We start from the raw sequence: 10,726 nt of genomic DNA, 5'->3' as shown, positions 1-10,726 counted from the left end.
TACTCCCTCTTTACCACATGATTGGCAAAGAAAGTTTGGAAGAGTTCATGAGTGACATTAGGTTAAATCCAAAGGTCTTAAGCACCTCCATGTTAGGTACCACAATGCTTAACTTTTAGAAGATCGAATCCTGGAGTAGAATCCAGTTCAGCACATAGGCTGTCTTTCATCAGGAGGGTTTAGGTACTTCCAGAAGAGCAATCTAATTAAAGCTACATACTAAGCTGAGAGCTACTAAGAACCAGCCAATAAAAAAATGCTAACATGGGGTGTGTCTGAAAATCCTCTTCCAATCTCTGGTGCTTAGGTACCTGACTCTGACCTACAAGGGAGGCATGCCTACCCACTTGGGTTATACAGCCTGAAAGCTTCTCCTTAGGGTAGACACCAGCATGTGTCAATGAAATATATTCATTGGAAAAAACATGAGCAAACTTCACTCTTTCAAAAACATGACTCAGGAAGTGACTTCTGGCACCCACCCTGTCTTGCATATAACAACTCAGTACTCAGTCCACTTGCAGATGTGGCAGTCCTGGGTTCTAGCCTTTCCTTAGACTGAAAGGATTCAAGCCTGCATCACCCACTAGGAATTGCCTTAGCTAGCAGCTATGGATGAGGTTGGGAAAGTCACCTTCAATCCCAGTTTTTGAAGTGGACCACTGGGAAGAATCAAATGTAAGAGCTGGGAAGGTAAGTACTGAGTTTCAGTCCTTGTTCCCAGGATTCTTTTGTATTCTGAGAATTTAGTGTAAAATGCATAAAAAATCCTTGCAGCACAGACTAGAGCCCAGGATTCCCCTTCTCTAGATGAGTTTTCTAGCTGTGAGACAACATTGTTCTTCCGGGCCCATGATTCTGAAATTTTTGGCTGTGTTGCAGCCCAGGTTCAACAGTAGAGCTGGAGGGTGCCTCCACCCAACCTTGCTTCCATCCTGGTGGTTAGAACTTTCTCGCTCATGGGGCTGCAGAACTCTTCACCCACATGTACCAGCTTGAGTGCTACTGCTAGAAGTGCAGTGGCATTGGCAATCTGTAATTTCCCTTTTAGCTTTTCAAGGAGGCTGGTAGTGGCTTTGATCTTTAATGCATATGTCTTCTAAGTAGCTTTTAAAAGTTGAATTAGGTCACACTAAGGTATGGGGGTTGGGCTTATTTTTCACCTTCTTGCAGCTTTGTTGCTTAGGTGGAGGCTGTCATTGTCGCATTTGAGGGGGAAGGGACAATAATGAAAGTTCTCCCAAGTCTTTAGGTCAGAAATCAGGGTGGTGTTGATGGGTTTTTTTAATTTTTTATCCAGCATGTTGTATATGTAGACGTTGAAAAGCAATGGAGCCAGATCAGATTCTTGAGATACTTAATCCGAATCCTACCAATTCTGATTTTTTATCAGATCTTTGCTTGATTCATATGCCTTTTAAAAAGAACTCATACTCAACCTGTTTTACTATCTCATCCATCAAATGTATGCATGCTCAGTGCTGCAAGTTTGCATTAGATGTCCTCTGACCAAGGCTACCAGAATGGGCTCTTCAGAAGATTTATGTTCTCCTTCTCCTAACTTCAGGATCCAATGAATTAGGTAGGAGCTTGGCATGCAACTACTCAAACCAGGGAAGATCCAGACCTGCATAGAAAGCAGAACTGCAGGAACTTTAGGGATTTACCAGATTTAAAAAGAGGTATTTAAAAAGTTTGGACATTTACAGGATTAACAGGCCTTTGAGCATGAGATTTGGACCTTGCTTTTAGCATCGCTGCATGTCTCTGTCACCTGAGAGTACTGTATAAAATATGATGCACCTGCTCCATACATGCTACCTTTTTAGCTGTCTTTTGTGCAGAACTGCATGTGCTGTCAGTGGGCTCCATTTCTCAGCAAGCCTTGAGGTGGTTACTCTGCTTCCAGTTTGGGTAGTAAGTGTAAGGAACAGGGAGGGCAATGTGTTAGTATGGTGCTCCCTGGCACCATACTGGGGTGGTACAGACATACCCGTGGATACTGAAGGCACGTGAGATCTGTGGCAGATATGTAAATCCATAACTCCTGTAGATGATATATTGACTCTCTTTATTAAATGTTAGCTTAGAAAATGTTCAAGTACTTGCAAACATAGAGCTTGCCAACTTGCTACGTTGCTGAGTCAAGTGGTATGGATCATTGTCTAAATACCAAAAGAAGAATATATATCAAAACCTATTTGCCTGCATGAATCAGGGAAGATGGGGGAGGGAGAATATTTTATAATATTTCCAAATTCTCACCTGTTAGTGTATATGTTCACTTTTCATGCGCTTTCAAATCTTCAGTAGGGGCAAGAATTTTTTTTTTTTTAAGAACTCAAGTGTCATTTGGTGAAATAAGGATAAGTTATCAATCAGGTATACTTGTATACTACTGGTCAGATACTCTGGAATAAGTCCCTGATCCATTGGCTGTAATTTGTTCCTTTGCCCCATACCTGTAGATTCTTCAGTGAGAGCTGAAGTCTATTTAAAATCTGGTCCTAAATGTTCACTTGCAGTTTTTTCCTGCATCAATTTTTGGATTCTCATTAAAGTGAATGGAGCATGTAAAAGGTAGTATGCTCTTTCACTGGTAAGTTGCTTAATTCAGAGAGAGTCACTAAGGAGAGATTTCCAAAGGCACAAATTGCAGTTATGTGATTAGTTTATGTGAGTGAAATGATATAGGATAAAGGGCTTAGTTAGATTAAAAGCCATTAGCTAGGTTATTTTGTGGCTCTTGAGCAATACCAGCACAATATAGATTAAAACAAAAATAAAACATTCCCCATTTATCAACAGCAGTGACCAGAAGTCAGTGTGCAGTCTACTATTCCCAAATAATCAAATTGCTGAAATAGTCCTGAATCCTACCACTTCTGATTTTATCAGACCTTTGATTGATACACATGCCTTTTAAAAAGAACTCATAGTTGATAACTACACTACTACTAGAGTGTTCTCAAACCTTTGATGGTCTATGTGCATTTGTTGTATTTATATTAGAGAATATTAAAGCTATGTTTATTTATTAGCCAAGCAGCATAACTATATGCTACTCTGTTTTATTAAAATTTTCATAATTGTTAGAACTATTCTACTATTAAACCAAATGACTCCTTGTCTGTGTGGAAATTGCTTGCTTCCTTAACTGTAAGAAGTTAACCTAGATATTTTGTTTGAATTTTATTGCTCTGGTGACCTTTTTTGGTAGGCAGCAGGGAGAAGTTACCAAAAATCTCTCATTACTTTATTGCGTTATCATACTGTAGAGGATGATTCAACGTACAGTAAGTTGCATATTTTCCAACCTTTTGGGCATATGGTGTGGCACAATCAAGTATCAACAGTGTTTTGATTCTTGTATGATAAAACTGCTGGCAAGAGCTGTGGGCTACTCATTGGTTATTTATTATTTAGATGGCACCATAGTCATGCATTATGCTTTGCAGACATGTTAGTTCTGGGCAGAAAGACTGATTTGTTATCTTTGCTTCCCAAGGCAGTGTAATTTGCTTGTAGGAATCGGCAATGAATAAGCAGAACATGCTTTAAACCATCAGAATTAAGAGCAGACAGCAATTATTAAAGAATATTTCCTTGATATATTTAGTAATGGAGTAAATAATGAGCTTAAATTGTGAAACGCAGGCTTAATTTCACAACTAGCCCCATTAATTTCAAGTACTCACCAAAGTAAGGATTACACTATAGACCATATTCTGTTCTAAAAATATGACCTAAGAGTGGATTTAAAACACGTGAGGATTTTTTTCTATACTTGATCCTTAAAAAGAACATCAAGGCCTAAAGTACTTTGCAGAGTTTTATAAAACTTAAATTATACAATATTCACCCATTCTTACTAAGAAATAAATATACTAGAGGAGGGATACCTGTTTCTGGCTTGCTTTATTGTGGAAAGTGAGGCTAGCAATGAGATGGAACAGTTTTCAAAAGGCAAAATTATTCAGTTAGGTCAAAGGTGAAAGAAGACTCTGATGGGTTTTGAAGGGCCTTAACAAAGCTTGGTTAATGGGTGGCATAACAGTTGGTTCATTGCTGACAAAGTAATGCACTGTAAAAAGTAATGACTACTCGTATATAATGCTGGCAGAGGCATAACTAGCAATTCTGCATCAGTTTCCAGGGAGGACTGGGGGAGATATCCTCTTTAAATTGGCACCTCGGTCTGGTGCTCCACAGTCCTATACCTAAGTATGCTATTGAATGTTAAGCTGTCAAATAATTGCAATACGTTCAGGTGAATTATCTAGGGAGTTCAATGAAGACCCCTGCTCACTGAATAGTGACAGCCAAAAAGCAAGCTAAATCTTAGGACAGTATTAAATAAGGGAATAGCATAGGAAAAATAGCATTTGGCAAATATTATAACACTTTTAGATTGTAAATTCCTTTGAAGTAGGGTCTTTCATTTACTGCATATTTGCACAACACAATGCAATGTGGCTTCAGTCTACTTGATTGCTATGCACAGTATCAATATGTATCAATAATATAATATAAAGTCAGGATGTAAATCAATGGTATAACCTCATCTATTCAATTCTGGTCACCATACCTCTTTAAAAGATAGAACAGCACTTCAGGTTCACTGGGAACATTGCCTTGTTCTCGCATTAAGCCTAAGCTGTGTGGCAGAAACTAGTTGCAATGAAAATTATTTATAAATGTTTCTTTTTCCACATAAAGGGTGTTTTTTGTTTAAGAAAAGTAGGAAGAATTGGAAAATTGCCCATTGTGAATATAAATGTACAGCTTGAAGACAGTGTACACTAACCAAAATTTTCTGGCTCCTTGCAGTGTTGTTGGATCTGAGGTGCAACAACCAGAGGTGGGTGACATCTTTCATTTATCTGTGTAGGAAATTGTGCAAACATTTTCTTTAGTTTTGCCAAGGACAGCTTGAAAGAGTTGAGAAGCTTAATTATCAGCCTGTCCTGAGCTTTGAATTCATAATGAAACCTGAAACATGAGGAGTTTCAAGAACTTTGGAGTTTCTCTGTAAATCTTTTAGTCACAACAGCAGTAGCAATGCCTTAACGTAATAATGACTCATACTTTCTTATTTACACTCATGCTTGCGTCATATACGGCATTATATATTTCCTTTCTTTTCAAGTGTGTGTTTTGGGGCTAGTTTATTGTAGCCTGGGAAGTAGCTGTGAGTAAAACCATTCACAGTGTGTTCCTAAGGAAACATCCTGTACAGGAAGACGGATTTGTTTTATTTTACATTCAGCTGCCAATGTGCTTTAGAGTTGATGGTCCCTCTTCACTCTCTCTTCTCCCTCCCTCCCTCCCACCCTCCCCATAACCTAGACTGGAGTTTAGGACTTTTCAGTAAACTAGGAGGGCATGAAGAATGCCACCTGTGGGTAATAGAAAAAACTGCAAGCAGAGACAGTTTAAGTTGTCTATAGTTTTAATTTTGGTCTTAATTCAACCAACTTATGTTAATCGTCAAAATGAAAGCTGGCAACATGAACAGCTACATGTGGCATAAGAAGTTTTAATTCTTTATTTAATATAGTAACCACACAGGTCTCATGAGATTAAAATCCAGTTTCTGGAGCAAAAGTAGACAAGAATCGCTATGGACAAGCAAGGCACAAGACTTACAAACACATAACAATGATTAAAAAACAGTTACACCGTAGCCAGTATTAAAAAGAGCATATTTAAATTCTGTGTTTTATGTTTGTAGTAACCTCTCACAGTTGCTATAAATCTTTCAAATCACTATACAATTCTCGCTCATGTCATATTGAGACATCAGTTTAATAGGGCTCATGTTTTCTCATTTTTGCTCATTAAAAAGCAATTAGTTGGAGGATAACAAATTGAATCTGAACTCAGTGATGTTGGCCGCATCTACGTGAGACATGTACTGTAGAACTACCTAATTAGCTATGCAGTAAATTCTCAGCATCTACATGCGCAGCCCTATTAGGCAGCAGTAAGTTATTTAACTCTGCCATAGGTTAGTACTTGTAAACACAGTACTATAGATTCATAGATTGTAAGGCTGGAAGGGACATGAGAAGATCATCGGGTCCAGACCCTTGCACCAATCAGGAAAGACAACTGGGGGTCAGGTGACCCCAGCAAGGTGACCGTCTAGTCTCCTCTTGAAGATTTCCAGGGTAGGCAATTGCACCACCTTTGGAGGGAGCTTTATTCCACTGTCTGGACACCCCAGCTTTGAAGTAGTGTTTCCTAATTTTGAGCCTGAAATGGTCTTCCAGGAGTTTGTGACCATAATTCCTAGTTTTCTCCAAGGGTGCCCTGGTGAACAGTTGTTCATAGAGCTCTTGATGTACGCCTCTGATGTAGTGGTAAGCTGCTACCAAGTCCCCTCTCAGCCTTCCTTTTTTTTAGGCTGAAGACTCCCAGATCCCTCAGTCTTTCCTTGTATGGCTTTCTGCGCAAGTCTCTGATACAGGTGGCCCTTCTCTGAACTCTCTCAAGCTTTACTATGTCTCTGTTAAAGTGCGGCACCCAGAACTTGGTGCATTACTCCATCTGTGGTCTCACCAATGCTAAGTAGAATCCCTTCTTTGGTTTTGCTGGTGATGCATCGATTGATGCATACCAGGGTATTATTAGCCCTGCTAGCTACAGCATAACACTGCCGGTTTATGTTCAGATTGTAGTCTATTATTACCCCCAGGTCCCTTTTATTCATAGTGCTGGTCAGGTTGGCATTGCCAAGCCTGTAGGTGTGCATGGGATTGTTCATCCCCAGGTGGAGCACTTTACATTTCTCGATGTTGAACTTCATCTGATTCCGGTCCACCTAACTTGCAAACCTCTCTAGGTCCACCTGTATATACAGCCTATCTTCAAGTGTGACCACGCTTCCCCATAACTTGGTGTTGTCCACGAATTTGGCCAGTGAGCTCTTCACGCCTACATCCAAATCATTGATGAAGATGTTGAATAGCACTGGACCAAGCACTGACCCCTGCATAGCTGGGGCTGCTCTGAGCCAGCCCAACATGCTGAGGTCCTAGGCACATGTGTAAATGTGGTGCACAGGAGCAATAAACTCTGGTATGATTTGCACCAGAGTGTATTGCATTGTATTAATTTCACATGTAGATATACCCACTGTGCACTTGCTTGATCTTTTTTCCTCACCAACACTCTGAGGAAGCCTTTTGCTAGGGCTATAACCCTGCCAGAAATTTAGTGAGGAAAATTTGTACACAAAGGATTTTAAGATTCTGAACAGCTCATTTTAATTTTTTAATTTGAATTTTCTAAAAGAGTCAAACTGCAAGCCCTGGACAGAGAACGGGGACATCCGCAACAATCCCACAATTCCCTGCCAGTCTATTTTGCCTTGCATGGTTAGCTTTTAAAGCTAAAAGAGATCCTCAGTCTCCCTGGCATGTTCAAAGCTTGTTCTCTATGCTCAGACCATCATCACGGGTCCCAACTATGTCAACTGTGACAGCAGATTTTGTAACATGAAGATATATCCAGTGGAAACTGGACTGACACTACTCAAACTCCTTCTATATATGGCACTGAACAGCTGTTAATCAATTAGCTACTGCTAGTTAGGGTGGGACTTGAACCACTGAACTGAAGTTGCGAAGTCTTTGTTGTATATTCTGTGCCCTATGCCTTTCAGTCCCCTGATATTGTCCATGCTTTCACATGTATTACAAACACACAGTTACCCAAAACTAATGTAGTTAAAAGGTGCAATTGCTTTCTGCTTAATTACGACCAAACTGAAACAAACACCTTCTATAGTTTTGTATTGTGCAGATGCATTCTGAGCTTTGAGCATTGCATATTTTTTTCCAGTACTTCCTGTATTTTGTGGACCCTCATTGTTCTTTCTTTAGAATGAGCCAGCTAGGTTTTTCCACATCAAAAAAAATTCACCCTAATACGAAAACATTTCAACAGCAAAAAGTATTACTGGTGGCGGGGTGGGGGGGATTCATAAAAAGCAGCCCTATACCAATTTGTAGTTTGTATATAAATGTTGCATGCAGCCTTCTTTTCTTGTGTCTCATGACATTTTCTGGGCACAGCCTGATTTCAAGGTGTGTGGGAGGTTAAATCTTCAGCATCTCAGAAGACAGAAAGAAGAGTATTAAATGTGTGTTAAATCTTAGACTCTCAAAAGACAGAAGGAAGAGAGCATAAATATATTTTCCCCCAGATAGTCTTAGGCACAGCTTAATGAAGCTCTTCCAAGATCCCACAACTTTTGTTTGTTTGTTTTAAGATAATCTTTCTCAAGCTCCTGCAGTGCTACTTTTAATTAGAAATGATTATTCGACTATCTTTTATAATCCTTCTTCATTTGCCAAAGCTTTGTCAGATTAATAGCCCCTTTGATTTAGTTCAAAATGAAGCAACCAAGGTTATTGTTACATAATGGGTTGTGTTTCCCTTGCATTATTACAGAAGAGAATATAAGAGAGACTCTTTCTTAAGACCACAGCTATGATCTTCCCATGCAAACTTTCAGGAAAATCCTTGAAGAAACATTTTTTTCGAAAGTAAAACAAAGGAGAAAAGTCAGCACAGACTCTTTGGAGTATGGTACAGCAAACTTTCTCACAGTTCCTTTCAGTGTCTGTACTTGAAAGAGTACAGCCAAGTTTGGTCTGAGCTGGAGTTGACCTCTCAGATTTCGGAGTTCCTGCTACCCTCACTGCTGCTATTAAAAATATATTTTACTTCTGGTGGAAAAATTATGGATTGGTTGTTAATAGATGTATGGTATGTCATGATATTGAGTTGAAGCCTCACTCCACTGCCAGTCAAGTTTGAGTTATCACCGTATTATTGTTTCCATGTGTACTTGGTCCTCACCAAGTTTGCTGACACAGCTGTCAGTCAGTCCTAATTGTGATGTATTTTTTCCTTGTCTATAACAGAATATGTATAAACGAACCGAGACAACCAAATCATTTCATGTGAGCCATCATATTGCTAGCAGCTGATGATTAGCTCTGGTTACTACTTATTTTATCTGACTTATGTAAGGGAACTACAGGTTAAAGACTGATATATCCCATTTGAAATCTCCTGAGCTAAACACTCCATTCCATGCCATAATAATGCTATGTAGGTATAAGGTTCACAATGAAAATAGGATTTTTTTGTTTTGTTTTGTTTTGTTTTTTGAAAGGGTAAAACTTGACATACAAATACTGTCAAATACTGTAGTTTTGGTGGTTTGGTTTTCTTTTCAGTTGCACTAAGTCAATTGAATTAGCATTATGCAATTGAGAAGCACTATTAAGAAGCAGGCCAAAACATGTGAAGCCATGTTAGCTACCTGTGCTGCAGCCTGGGCTTGCCTCCAGCTATACACACCCACCCAGCACGGGTACAGATATCATAGGCACCACATGGGGCTTTTCAGATAAGTAGCTCAAATAAGCTAATATATTTAGAGAAACACCTGTGTCTGTAGAGGCTGAGTTAAATGGTCAATTTGCTCACTTCCTCCACAAAAGTGAAAGGCCTTTGAATACATGCTGAGCCTCTGAGCAAGTGAGGGAACAGTATGTGGAAAGCCGTCTTTACAAGTGAGGATCCTTAATCAAAGCAACTCCTTGCCCCTCATTAAACAAAGGAAGCTTGTGGGGAGGAGAGAGGCAGGTTAACAAGGAGGAGGACAGTTCATTAGCTTGACACATCATCTGTTTCCTGCACAAAGAGGGGCAAAATGGCAACAAATTCTGCAATGCTTTGGCTCCAATGGGCACGTCCAGACAAGAAGGTATGTGTGTTTCCCCAGGGACAAGTAGCAACAGCACATCTTGTGCTACTGCTACTTGTCCCCAAAGAACATACAGAGGGTAGCACTTTACCCCGGATGGAGTCCTGGTGGTCTCTGGGAGCTGCAGCCACAGCAGGAAGCCTGGCTGGTAGCTGGAGTATAGCTCCGGCCCGCCAGGCTCTGGTTTTGGGCAACACACACTGTCACCACGTGCCGCCCAGCTTGGTTTTGGTCTGGGATTTTTTTTACTCCAGGATGTCCCGGGGTTAAATCCCCACCCCAACCCCATGCTGCAAGGTAGCAACTTGGGGAGTGCCTGTATAGGAGATGTGTGGTGCCACAGATGGGTCTGCGGTGCCACGTACCACATATATCCACACTCATCTGGACGCTCCCAGTGTGTCACTTTGAAGTTGCAGTTGTAAAGCAATTCTTTAAAGAAATGAGAGATCACAACATGGGACACACAACTTTTAAAATAATACTCCCATATGCCTTCAGATACCAAGGCAAATAAAAGCTCCCGAGCATCATTAACTAGATTTTTTTCAATATATGTATGTATATGTATATGTATGTATATATATAATGTTATGTTCACTTTGGTCCTAACTTCCTGAGCTAAGGGCTCAGGATAAGGGCTAAGCTATCATAGTTTAGCATCTGCTTACTTCAGGTAAGAATATGCTAAGACACACAATTACAGTGTATTATAGAAAAGTGCTTGTACATGCACATCCTTATCCACAGCATGTTAGGTCACCTGAAGCCTAATATGTCATGTTAAATCAAAATGAATGCAATTGATTATGCAAAATTGATGACGCATTTGTCAACTGATGACAATTTATGCATAACCTTATAGAAAGTCATTTTCCTTTGTAACTTATTCATTTTTCCTCATCACAAGAAGATTTCTTTGTTTTTAAATTGGAAATT

At 39.8% G+C, this 10,726-nt stretch overlaps 1 long non-coding RNA gene across 1 annotated transcript in view; it reads left to right on the top strand.

Moving 5' to 3' along the window:
* Positions 1-8,701, top strand: part of LOC102372398 — an 88,435-nt gene extending 79,734 nt beyond the window's left edge. The window contains exons 4-5 of the long non-coding RNA XR_324218.2: positions 4,831-4,861; positions 8,461-8,701. This is a non-coding gene — a long non-coding RNA (uncharacterized LOC102372398). The remainder of the gene's footprint in view (positions 1-4,830; positions 4,862-8,460) is intronic.
* Positions 8,702-10,726: the final 2,025 nt, after the last annotated feature.

This window comes from Alligator sinensis, unplaced genomic scaffold (assembly GCF_000455745.1).
Source record: "Alligator sinensis unplaced genomic scaffold, ASM45574v1 scaffold456_3, whole genome shotgun sequence".
In the NCBI taxonomy this organism is placed as follows: Eukaryota; Metazoa; Chordata; order Crocodylia; family Alligatoridae; genus Alligator; species Alligator sinensis.
The sequence above is the reverse complement of the archived record's forward strand: the minus strand, read 5'-3'. Positions and strand labels throughout refer to the sequence as shown.